At 41.3% G+C, this 13,840-nt stretch overlaps 1 protein-coding gene across 16 annotated transcripts in view; it reads left to right on the top strand.

Moving 5' to 3' along the window:
- The window catches only part of kiaa1217 (KIAA1217 ortholog), a 132,880-nt gene that overhangs the window by 57,303 nt on the left and 61,737 nt on the right, over nt 1-13,840 (top strand). The gene's annotated exons all lie outside the window — the stretch shown is intronic.

Consider the following 13,840-nt stretch of genomic DNA (forward strand, 5'->3'; position numbering starts at 1 on the left):
ATCAGAACTTAGAATAAACTAACAAGTTTTCTTAATCTTCTAAAATTCATCTGCCTTTTGAGATCACACAGAAATTTAATCTGTATCATCAAAGTGGCTGTTTGGGGATCAGCTTTAGTGCAGATTTTGTGATGCTGTTTGGTCACGTCAAGCGGATCGCAACATTTCCCATGCTGCTGCTTCTCTCCTCTCAAAGGGAACATCAGTATATATCTTGCGACCTTTAAGTTGCTGTGCTCTTCACACTACATACAGTAGATGTATTAACTAGGGAAAACGGTGAACTACTACTTTTTACAGTTTGTCACTAATCTTAAAGTTGAGTCGAATTTGAAGCATTTTACTGTCTTAACAGGCCTATATTTTCCTGTCTGGATCTCTTCAGCACTGTGGGAATTGCATTAACTTTTTTCCACTGCTGAGTAGATTTGCATCTGGAAAAGACTGGTCTGCCCAATCCTAGGCAAATGGGGAAAAAAATGAGAGTTAATTTCACAGATTTTCACATGCAACTGTGTAATCTCTATTTTTATTACCATAAAGTCACACGATAACTAATCAGAAGTTCTTCTTCTTTTGTTGTTGTTTTTGACAGATAAAGAAACCCTCAGTTGTGCTTTGTATTTAATCCCTAAGCCATATTGGTCCTTTAAGTTCCATCATCTACTTTTTACCACTCAGATGTTTAGTGATGGGTGTGATTTGTTTTGTCTCTCACCAATAAATACATCAGCTTCCCTCAGTCCGCAGGCGGGGAAGGTAAACGGGTCAGAGAGACAAATGAGCTCGCACACTCGCACCCCTTTACAGTGCCCCTAAACCTCATCTTTCATCGCTCGTTTTGGCACTTTCACAACGTTAGACTGTCTCTCACAAGTTTTTATCGCCGCTTTGCTGATGTAGCAAGTTGTCAGTTTCTCACAAGACCAGAGGAAACCGTTATTAACGGGAAGGCAGGGGTTTGGCTGCCAGTATAATTCTACCAAGCTATTCGTCTAAGTGATAGCATATGAGGTGCAGTGATTTTGGCAGTGTTTTTACAAGCAAAGGCACACAGTAGCTCCTGACCGTATGCCTCCATTTGTCAAATATCATTAAGAGAGACTAAGGTTAGGACACGGGCACTTGATTACTTGGCTGGACTAGTCTGTTACATCAGTATCCAGACATAACACTGCAGATCTGAATCTCTACAGGAGATCAGGTATTAACCTGACCAAATGTATTAGCTGATTCAAATCTGGGGAAGTAAAGTTTGACGGCTTCCATGAGCTAGGGGGAAACACACCTGGGCCAGCGGCATGTGGCCAAGCAGCAGTGAGGCCAGTGGGGGTGGATGGGGTGAGAGGCCTAACCAGGTGTTTCTCTGCACTGTCATCCTTCGCTGGGCCTCAAGCCAGCTCACGCCACGTCTCATTGAGCTTCAAGGTTTGATCAAAACTCATTAGAGAGCTTTCATTCTAGCTCCCATTGGTGGGTGAGTTATGGATGCGATAGAAACACACCCACGTAGTGGAGATCACCAAAGTGTTGGTGAAAAAGAAAGAATGATCGTGAAAGAGAGTAGAAATGGTGCTAATGCATATTTTTCTAAACTTTAGACCTCATTGTGATCTGGTCACATGGGGGATATTTTTATGGACAGGGAGCTGCAGTTGTTCACTCTAAGAAATAGAGAAATGGAGAGTTTTATTTAGTAACCCAAGTCAAACTTGTGACTTGCTGACTTTTTTGTTGTCAGATTAAAAATTCCCAGGTGAAAGTGAAACCTTGTAGCCATCTTGGGTTTTTGAAACCACATGTTATTATGACATTATAACTCAGAGGTCAAGAACACGACATCCTTACACTTAAGTCAATCACAGAGAAACCCCAGTCTAACACATACTTTCCTTTATCATCTATTTGACTGTGAATTTGACTATAATTTGCTAAATTTACATCATAATTACAACAAGAATTAAAAGAGTCAGTAAACTAGGGTTGAAACCATTAACTCAAGAAATTCTTAATAAGATCACAAAGCAAGTGATCGTTAGAGGCGCTTTCTTGTAGACTTATTTACAGACTTCTTTGTATAACTTGGAGTTGCCCCATGCTGGCCATTAGAAAAGTAGTCTATGCTCAAACCTCAAATTTTAAATTGACATATTTTGTTCTTGTTCATCTTTCGACTTGTTACTGTTAGAGCTCATCACAGCAGATCATCTGCCTCAATCCCCCCCTATCCCTAGCATCTTCTTCTGTCTCAACCAACCCTCTGCATGTCCTCCATGAACCTCCGCTGTGGTCTTCCTCTTTTTCTCCTCCCTGACAACACCATCTTTGACATCTCTTATCTAATATATCCACTGTCTCTTCTCTGCACATGTCCAAGCCATCTCAGCCTTGCTTTTCTAACTTTGTTTCTTATTTTGTCCATCCTGGTCACTCCCAGCGAATATTTTAGCGTTTTCAATCCCAGCATCCTGCACTTCAGCCTGTCTCTTTGTTATCAGCCAGCCCTCTCTCTTTACCAGTCATGGTCCCTAAATTTAAAGGCCCTGCTCTCACTTCCACATTCCTTCCTTTCCTTCTCTCTCGCTGCCTAAGAACACACCTTCCCATCTCCTGTTCTTTTGTCTTTGACCAACAGTAGCGCACTTTCCTCCAGCACACGGCTGGCCAACAGCACCGGAGGTGGTTGTTGTTAACTTGACAGATGTTACACCAGGCCATCCTGATGATACAATGTACGTGTATATAATTTGGATTGACCCTTTAGAGCTAAATGTTCTAGTTTTTGTTATTCAAACCAAGCTAATCTCAATCTAATTCTTGGTATTAAAGTTGAAAGAAAGCTTCATTTCTCTGGGACTGTGTCCACTGCTCGTGTAACATCCACAGTATAAAACTTTTTTTATTTTAGTCATTATGCTTTAAGACTTTGACTGAGGCAGATTACATTCTCAATTAGCTGCGAGTAACATATCTCATCTTGCAGGAAGATTTTCTATCAGTTCAGCAGCTTAGACCAGAAGCTGTCCTTATGGCCAAAACATCTTGAGTCTAATAGAGGTGGGGATTATAAGAAGGTGTTATCACACAGAATCTCTGTCATGTTAATTGACTTCTACTTGTTGTAAATTAACCTCATTGTAAGCCAAATAATTTTCAGTAGAATAGTTAATTATTAAAGGTGCTCTTTGAAAATCTTTCTTCTTCTTCTTTTTTAAATTCCTGCAGTAGCTGTAAGATAGTATAAAAACACCTTATCTTGCCGTTCTTTAAAGCGCCAGAAGATATGTCATTTTTTATGCATTCCTCTTAGTCACAAGTAAAAGGCGGCTGGTAATGGCAACATTTTAATAGAGAAATGTGACAAACCAGCAGAAAATGATTTAATAAGGCAGCAATGTGTAGTTCGCCTAACAATGATTCATTAACACCAGCCTTTTAAGTTTTTTTTCCTCATTTCTTTACACTCTTTGATATTATAATAGGTCTGGCTTGATGGTTTTTAGCCTTATAACATTTCTAAAGCTTTAGAGAGATGCATAGTTAAGCCACAAATAAAAATCTTGAGATGTGACCACACAGAGAAAACAGGAGTGGTATGGCAAATATCTTCTCAGTCTGTTATTGCGGCGCTATGGGCAATGGTAGAGGTCACTTATGTGGGCGGCTTCTATGCCAGGGATTATCCACAGAGGGAAATAATAGACTTGTAGTGACGTCAGATGCTTGTGGAGCTAACGGAGACTTTGCCAAGATAGAAAACTAAGTTCGTATGTACCGTGAGTCTACATGCAGGGAGGATCTTAGATCAAATTGGGCTTAGAGTAAGAGGGCAGCTATAAAACACCTGGCAACTGGTAAATACAGGTTTTGCTTCTTTTTTTTAAGGCTGGCTTATTTGCCTTAACTCAATGGGGACAGCTGAAGAGACGCAGGGCTTACCATTCACTCAGTGAAGCCATTTTGTTGAACATCCTCTTCCTTTGGCAACAACGAGAAGGGGGTAGATAGAGGTGGGACACAGTGCCGCCGACAGTTGCTGTTAAATGCCCTTTTCTCCCAATGTAAACACCTACGCCTGTCCCATCCATCTCCTCTGTTAGTCACTTGGTTTGACATAGTGCCTCCCACAACACACAAGAACATCCCCGGGTTTTTTTTTCTCCTTCTGTTCAGTACCAAGCATGCTTTGTGTACACATGAAAAGGAGTTGTATGTTTTTATCTACAGGGTCTGGTCTCCGTGCGAATTAACCTTGGGACCAAACTTATGTCAGAAATAGATGAAATGCAAAAAATGTACTGATAATTAGAATTTTGTCTCTAATTGGCAACCTACAAATGCCCTAGAGTGTAAGGTTTGTCAGACTTTATTCGCTAACATCATTCTCACTCTTTAAAAGCATATAAAGCATTCAAGGTTTTCTGTCCTCATAAAGCGTTTTTTTAAGGAAAGTATGAATTTGAGTTTTAAAGCTGCCTAATCCTAATAAATATGGATGAGACTTCTGTCCACCACCCTGTTTAACAACTTGCAGTGTCTTGCCCTTGTCCCTCAGATGTTGGCTTTCTATTGTTTTCCATTGACCCAATTGACTGCTCACTAATGACGCCATTATGGTGGCACGATTTTATAATTACCCCTCTGCCTGACAAACTCGGTGCACTTTCGTTTAGCTATGGTCCACATTACGAAGCGCCAATCTCTGTAAATATATTCGGTAAAGCCTGTGACACACAGGATGTTTTTGTTAAGCTGGGATATTCTAGGAACAGTGGCTAAGTGAGCTCTGGAGCTGGAAGTTTTGAGGAAACCTGTCCTCTATCTGGACATGGTCTGTTTGAAGAACTCCATCCTGCTCTTGACTGATAAATAGGCGGCACCATGTAAATACTGGAAAGAGGCCCGGCAGTATCAAATAAAAGCATTCCAGTCAAAAAGTAAGGACAGTTGTGCAGAGAGAGTTGAGCGAGTTTCTATTTTTCACTGTGTCTGGCTACGTGAAGGCACAGAATCAAGTCCGTATACTCTGAGGACTTTATTTAAGTAGTAGAAGGATTATACAAGCGTGACACTGCTTAACTTTAAATCCACATTGCATTTCAGGACAGATTTTGTCACACGTACTAAGCATAGCCAGTTTTGTGGCTGTTTTCTGTTTGTATCTAACCAACTGTTTTCCACGCTCGTGTGGCAACATTAGTTTGTTCATTGGTGGGTCGACCAATTTAGGTGACACTCGAATATCTCACAAGTTTTTGATGTATATGTCACTGCCATTAAGCTTAAACCAGACATACTTCTTCCTCAGAGCAGGAATCTCGATTCTGGAGATGCTCTTTCTTTAACATCCTTTCCTTGTGATGTGCTGTAGTGGACACCTTTGTTTTTCTCTAGTTGTCTTGTCATCATATCCAATACTGTGATACATATTTGTATGTATGCAACATCAATACTCACTTTCTCTTCTTTACTCTTAAATGTTCACTTGTCAGCCATTGTCAATGTGATCACCGAAAGATTTGTAAATAGCTAATGCTGGCCAATAGAATGAGCCTGTTTCCTGATTGATGCTTGTTTCCTGTTTAGCAGAGCTAAATTTCAATTTCAATTGAGTTAGGTGTGGCAAACGTTTGATTTACTAAGTCAAAGTTTGGAAATCTTGACTAATGGATGGCAAACAATGTGGCAGCAGTTACTGTTGTAAATCCTATGTCTTTTTGTCCAATCATACCAGCAACTTCACAGTGTTTTGTATTGAAATGTAAATTAAAAAAAGAAAAAAGAAAGAAAAAAAACCCTCATTAATAATGAGTTTGGTGCAGAGAACTGTGTGGTTCGTGTGCACGTAAAATAGGGTGACCAACCGTCCTCTTTTCCCCGGACATGTCCACTTTTCACGTTCTGTCCGGGGTGTCCGGGGGGATTTTCAAGATTGATGAAAATGTCCGGGTTTTCGTGCAGAGGGCCCAAATGTGTGACGTCATCCCCGAGCTGCTGCTTTGTGAGTTGTTGTTCTTTCGAAACAAATCCCATGAAAACACCAAAACCAGCAACAGTCAGTTTGTAGTTGCAGCAGTCAGTCCTCTAAACATGCTTAGCATCTCTGCGGCATTCATCCTCAAAGCCTTTTCATTCTTATTTTAGCTTTTTATAAATGTCACTTTTAGCAAACAGGAGTAAATGGTGCATTTGTCGGGGATAGGTTTCAGCTGACGCTTTAGTGAGCTTGCTTGTATCAATAGCAATAAGAGCCCACATTCGCCCTAACAGAGAGCATGTCAGCCACCGCAGCTTGTACAGTTAGTTTCTTCTAGTGAAGATTTTATAGACAAAACAAGAAGTGCAAGATAGGGATTAATAAGTAAGACTTTGGCCACGTAGGCTAAATGAGCATTAGTGAAATCTATTTGTTGTTGCGTTTGGTCTTGGGATCTGTTAACAATACTGATACATACAATATTTCCAAAGGCTCTTTGTATAAGAACATTTTCAGTTCCCTCCATATCTCCTGGACCAAGCTCTGCCAGTGAGCTATTCCACCCCAGGCTCCCCTCAGAGTAATAAAAGCCATCTTGTAAAACTTGACATTTTCAATGTCTGAGTAAGTATTATACCTTTCTACTCCACCTCAGTGCCCTGAATGAGCTCTATAATATTATTACTTTTAATAAAAGCAGCTGCTTTCCCTAGGGTGAGAATATTTTAGTAATATTTTTCCATCTTTATTGCTGAAAATCACAATAGCCTTTAGGTATGCTTCAATTTTAGCTTGCCAAGTAGTGGGAAGGCTCTGGTTTGACTTTTTAAGTTCAAAAGCTCAAGATGAGTGCCTGTGTATTCTGAAGCTCATCTTTACTCACCATCTCCGCAATATAGAGCAGTCACAGGGTCTACCAGCCTATTATTACATTCTCCTTAAAAGCTATGGTGGAAAATATGGCTAGCTGTTGGTTTTCTTGGATTTTCCATTCACTCAAGATCCCAATCTGCTTTTACCTAAAATCCAAGGCCAAGAACATTCCCCAGAGCATTTCCATTAGTTTATATAAAAGGCCGGAAGAGCTAAAAACTGCATCTTTACACACACACACACACACACACACACACACACACACACACACACACACACACACACACACACACACACACACACACACACACACACAGCAACTCTCTCCTTGCGCCTTTTATCACCATTTTCTTAGCACTTTGTTTCGAAGTTTCCTTCCCGTCCGGGTTTCCTTTCACAAGCATGTGCATCCTTCCCCGGCAGCAGCACAACAATGCCCTGCTTCATTTCAGCTCTCCAAGATCTGAGACGACTGGAGCCAATGAGCGGCAAGGCACATGCAAAAGCCATTAGCTAGTTGATGATGGTGGTAAGCCGCAGAGGCATCACAAAAACAATCGTCCCAGAATGTACATTTTGTGTTGAAACCCGGCACGCTGCCTGTTCAGCCAGCGGAACACCAATAACGAAACAAGCCTTTGAAAAGGAGGGTTGTGCCTCACATCCCTCGTTCACATGCTGAGCGATCAATTCATATTTGGCTTTGTGTGAATTAAAGCAAAAGTTCCTAAGTGTCTGCACAGTCTGACAGATGCCTGCCATGGTTGTGGAACACTTTTATTATTAACCGCATCCCATTTGGCCTCTCAATGCTCAGCTCAGGCAGTTTGATTGAGGACTCTCTCTGGAGCAGCAGAACGACTTAATTACAGTCGCGATCTCAATCTGAATTTACTGGGAGTGCATTCATAATGCATGTCTTACTTAGTATCAGTGGCCCCAGTTAGAGCAAACCAATGATCATGTCACCATGCAGATGTGCAACCTTATGTCAACAACTGAACATCAGGGTTGTAAGGGAGGTTGACGTTCATAACGGAATAATCAGTAGATTTTTTGCATTAATAGCTGCAGTGTAGGAGATTTTAATGACAAATATTATGAGAAATGCCCCTCAAAATGCAACTGGGCATGCTTGTATCCAGGATCTATTTAATATATATTTCTCTAAAAATTCCATTTTACTTTATTTCACACTATTTTTAGATAAAAATAAAGGTTCGATGTAGAGAACATTTCATTTTGGAAGTCTAAAACATTTTCTGAACTTAACTAGCAAAATCGAGCAAAAACTAGGACAATAAAGTTGGCAGACTGAACCCTATTAAAAACTCATATACAGGAAAGTTCAAGCTTCCCAGAAGCTGTTCTAAGTCTCTAGAGATTTCTTCATTGATAATTGCATCCTGCAACCTAGAGCAATTTCTGGCAGTTTAGCCACTAAATGTTCCTCTATCTTCCCCAGATGGTTGTTGTGCATTTTATTGCTGGGCAGGTGGGGAACAGTGAGGTTGTCATAGCCATTTCCCCAAGAAAACAGCTGCTCAGTGCTTGTTGAGTTGCAGGGTGGGGTCACAGCTCCACAACAGTGTTGCCAGTGGCTCTATATTTGCATGTTCAGACTTGAAACAAAAGATCTGCACATTATTTGGCTCCAAGGAATAATGTCATTTTAAAACAGTTATACAAAAGGAACATTTGATCCAAAGAATCTTCCTCAGGCCTCATTCAAGAAGTTTGCAGGTCTTCCTCTTTTTTAGCAACACATTGTGTTTTTACTCAGGAACCAAAGAAAAACCCCAAACAAATGTTTGCCCTTAAAAAAAAAAAAAAAAATATATATATATATATATATATATATATATATATATATATATATATATATATATATATATATATATATATATATTCAGTATTACTCTCTGTCAGGCTTATGAAATTAAATGACTTAAGCTTTTGCAAATCCAGAAAATGTTGTTCTGTATTTTTGGGATTTGGAATTATGTTGTTGTAATCTCAGAATCAAAGATGTATCCGTGTCACCAGAGGAAATTTTGGACTTTGGACTATTTCGAGTACAATTTCTAAGGCGCAGCTGACAGCTGCATGCTTCACACTTGATGGCTACACTTAGAGTTCAACTTCAGCTTTTTTTCTGATGAAATCTGTCATGATGATCGGAAGGACACATACAAAAAAGAAAAAAAATATCAACTGATCCATTTAAACATCTTTAGTGCTTTGCAATCGGTGGTCCGTGAGCCTGCAGTATGTACAGTATCACTTCCATGGGGGTTATGTGTTACACAGTATGCCCCAGTAAGCTGGATTCTGCGCTGCTTTGATCAGGGTAGAGTCCCCTCACTAATCTGCTTGAGTTCTGGATGTTTGCCCAGGACACACGTACACACATACAAACACTCTCACAAATTGTGATTAAAAAAACAGATGTGAAGTCAAGCCAAAAAGAAGGAATAGTCTGAAAAAAATCAAATGGGGACAAAGTGACATAACACTCGGATAGCTGACTGCACATTTGCACGTACTTACAGTATGTGCCAGTTTAGGTTACTTAGATTTGATTTAAAGTTCACTACATAACATTATAGCACTGTGTCCATTCATCTAAGAGTACAGACTAGTCTCATGCTTTGTATTTACAGAGGCTATAACTAGGATCTAATGACATAATGCACACCTGGGTTTTTTTTAAAGTCTTTACTCACACTCAGCTGGAATAAAACTGGCATGATCTTTGATCCATATTTTAATTACAGCTGCGGGACACAGACAGGATTAGGAAGTGTAAATGCTTCTGTCATTGTTCCTTGTCTTTTTAGCAGCCGTTTAAAATCTCTTAATTGCTCTGGGCTTAACTGCAAATCTCCGTGTCCTGTATTTAAGCACTAATAAACAGGTGGGAAAAGATGTTATCTGGCTAAAGCTGATGAGCTGAAATGGAGTGATCAAATAGTGAAGCTGGAAAGGGGAATGAGAAAGAAGAAATGGGAGAAAGGAGTTAGGCAAGGAAAGAGGAAAGGGGTTCTACTTGACTGTTTGCTATGGCCCTCCCTGCATTACATCACTGAGATGCTTCGGCACTGATGACATTGTTGAGCTGAGGAGAGGGTTGGTCCTGGAGATGATGTCATTAATAACCAATCAGGCGACTTGGGGGTGGTGGATGGTGGTAGGGTCTGGCTAGCTCCTTAGGCTGAAATATAAAGATCTCTGAAAATGTCTTTTCCCCCCTCCTCAAATCATCGAGCCTTTGTGTCCGGCGCACTTTTCCTGAGGTTATTTTTAGGCCTGTGTTAAAAATAATTTATATCAGAGGCTGTTTCTGCTGCTGCCACAGAGCGAAGGAGCGAACTGCAGCGGACTCTGCTGAAGAAGACAGACACGTTAATATAGTCTTAAAGGATTTAGCGTGAAACAAATTAATAGTAAATGAAGTAACTGTTTTGTGTCTGTCTTCTCGGACAGATGAGTGCCGTGCTGCACTCTTTTCTTGCTGGTGAGGCTTTTGATTCCCAGAAAAATTTGAGATGAGGCGGCGCACGCTTGTAGCTACACTGTTAAGCTACTTTTGGTGTGGCCCTTATTTACAGACTAGCTCGGATTCTCGGCCTGTTTTGGGCAGTGCCGCACATATTAAGCACCAACATATGATTAATAAAAAAGCGGTTATGATGTAAATACTAGCAATTCATTTGGAGTTGACACTTTGGCTTCCTAAGAAATCTAAATTCATACTCTGTAGCTTGAGCTTTTAGGTCTGTTTTGGTCTTTGCTGCCTCCTGAAGTGTCTCTTTAGCTGTGAAGTGCTCTGCTATGTCCACCAAGTACTTTCTAATTTTGTCAGTGTATTGCTTGCTGCTGTAAAGGGAGCATCTAATCTGTTTATCCACGAATTTCCCATGGAAACAGATTTGAAACAAAGCAACAGGAACGCTGAAATCCCAGAACACTAAAGTTGCTGTCTGTGAAACCAAAACAGATGGCTGAAAGTCTTAAAGCCCCTTTGTGAGTTCATCGCTAGGAGTGATAGCTTGCACGTTGTATGAAGTCATTGATCAGAGCACAGTTGAAAATCATTCGATGAGTAACCATCTTCACTTTGCCCATTGCGACTTTTTAAAGTTTTTATACTGTACAAGATGACACGATGAAGGTCACAGGCCAAAACATGTTAGTTAGGTAATAAAGCTGTTCTTTATACTAAAAGTGGAGCTTGTAGTATAAAGCTTTGACCTCTGTAGTGTCCAGTTGCTACAATCGCCTATTGTGCCAACAGTGTGAGCACTCAGGGAGTTTAATATAGTATCAAATCAGATTTAAATACAAATTACTTTCACTGTTGGGGTAAACTAATCACTGGCTGAGAAGCCTTTGCTCCCGTGACCTCATCCCAGCTTTTGCTTGTCACCACACTGTGGGAAAACTATTAAACTTTGCAGGCACTCACTTTTCTCCTGCTCTGCCATGGGAAAGCAACAGCATTTCATCATCCTGCAACCACACTACAATAAAGCTTGTGTTGTTTCTTTTCTTACTTCACCTCTCAGTTGACCACCTGAACTTTTGTGATTCCACAAAGCAAAAAGAAAGTCTCCTCTTTCAACTACTGAAAATATTTACAATATGTTTTCTGTGGTAAAGCAAAAAACTATATATCTTCAAAATGACCATTTTAGTGAGGGGGGAGAATGCACTTAGCCTACAGCATTACGGTTAAATCACCCTTTGTGCATTAAGGAATTCTCTCCGTCTCAGTGGTTGGGTCTTCCAGCCTCAGTACCTTCTGTTCCAGAGAGGTTTAAGCCTGGAGTCAGTCCACCACCTGACTGAAACACATATACATACATCAATACAGGAACACACAGCCACAAACACGCAACACATGGACAGCAGGCAGCAGGTTTTACAGATAACGTCTGGGACAGAGGCACTAGTGTTCTCTGGATCTCAGAGTGACTCCCCCTCCAACGGCCCGTTTCATATACCACCAGCACCTGCATCACTTATCAGCTCGAACAGCACTCACCTCTCCAGAGTAGAAACCCTTTGCAGCTATTCAGCTTCACACAAGCTGGGACGGCACCGTGGTGCAGAGGCCAACTCACAGTGCGGAGATTCCTGGTTTGGATCTCCTGGCTAGCTGTGGATGCTCTGTGTGGAGTTTGCATGTTCTCCCAGGGGCTCTCTGGCTTTCCTTCAGGTGCTTCGTCCTAGCCTGCATGCTGTACGGCACTCCGCAAGTGCAGTTAAGAAAAGGGACAGATTGCTCAAATTCAGTCAGATTAAAACTACCTTTGTAATCTGCATTTTTAAAATGTCGGTTAGAAACAACTTTTAACGCCGGTTATGCCCTGCTAGCATGAGTGAAAAACGGAGGAGAGATATGTAGGGCAGAGGGGGAAAGTGAGGAGCATACGACTGGCTGGTTGCAAAAGTCTGGGCCCTAAGCTGCTTATCACTATGAAGAGAGTCAATTGCAGTGCAATCACTTTTTAATAAACTTGAGAGAGAGCTGGCATATTGTTGAAAGGCGTATTTAAATGGATGCCATGTGCCCTTATTTGTTTAGGACTTTGCTGTACTCTAACTAGCGTATCTTCATCTGTCTTAAAATCTGTCTGAGTCCATCTTATATATATATATATATATATATATATATATATATATATATATATATATATATATATATATATATATATATATATATATATATATATATATATGTATATATATATATATATATGTGTGTGTGTATATATGTATGTGTGTATATATGTAAATATATATATATATATATATATATATATGTGTGTATATATACACACAGCAGCTGGATAGCGTAGTGGTTAGACTACACGCCTTTGGAACAGAGGATCGCAAGTTCGATTCCTGCCTGGGGCGTCTGTATCCAGTAAGGGTCCTAAGGCTAGACCCCCTATGCTAAGCAAGCCTACCGCAGACATGAGCGAGACAGATAAATATGAAGGCATGCCGGCTCGGACGTCGCCCGGATCAACAAGGTCCGCGTCAGGTGTTGAGGAACCAGGGCACCCTGACGAAAAGTGGGCTACTGGAACAAGAAGGCATCGGTGGGCAAGGGACGAAAAGAAGGGACTGCTCTCACAGCTAGAGATTGACGAGGTACAACACAAATGCTACAGGACGCCAGGTCAGGGGGGAGATATCATCACCCCCACCCGAGATTGGGTATATAGCCCCAAGTGTGATAGGAGAAGGATCGTTGAGTGCGAGAGGAACTGACCTGAAAAATAGGATCATGGCCAAGCTTGAAACCTGGATCCCCCGTAGCCGGTTACCAAGATTACGTGAAGTACCCTCAGAAGGTCTGCTAGATGATGTTAATGCAGCACTACGGGCAATACCTACAACCACGATTACCGACACTAACAAGCTGATCTACAATACGGCAGCAGTGATCAGTGAGATGCTTGGCTACAAGTTGAACAGCCACAAGGGGCAGTACCCTCCATGGAGAAGGAGGCTAGAGGGCAAGATCAAAGTAGCACGGAGAGAGGTTAGCCAACTAACGGAGTTGCAGAAAGGTGCGACGAATAAGGTGCCTAAGAAATACAGCAAGCTGTCCATACCTGAGGCCTTGGAAACTGCCAAGCAAAGACTCACAGCCTTGGCCAGCCGCTTGAGGAGGTACACCAGAGAGATAGAAGGCAGGAGAATAAACCAGCTGTTCTCCACAGAACCAGCAAAGGTGTACTCTCAGTGGCAAGGGAACAATAAGAGAACAGCACCACCAAGGCTGGAGACGGAGCAATACTGGAAGAGCATATGGGAGAAGGATGCAACCCATAACGGCAATGCTCAGTGGCTAGAGGATCTGAGGGCAGACCACAGCGACCTCCCTGAACAGGGTCCAGTAACCATCACAGTGGCAGATATCCAAGAAAGGGTCTCCAGTATGAAGAGTTGGACAGCACCAGGGCCCGACATGGT

Source organism: Rhamphochromis sp. 'chilingali' (genome assembly GCF_963969265.1).
Source record: "Rhamphochromis sp. 'chilingali' genome assembly, chromosome: 18".
Classification (NCBI taxonomy): domain Eukaryota; kingdom Metazoa; phylum Chordata; class Actinopteri; order Cichliformes; family Cichlidae; genus Rhamphochromis; species Rhamphochromis sp. 'chilingali'.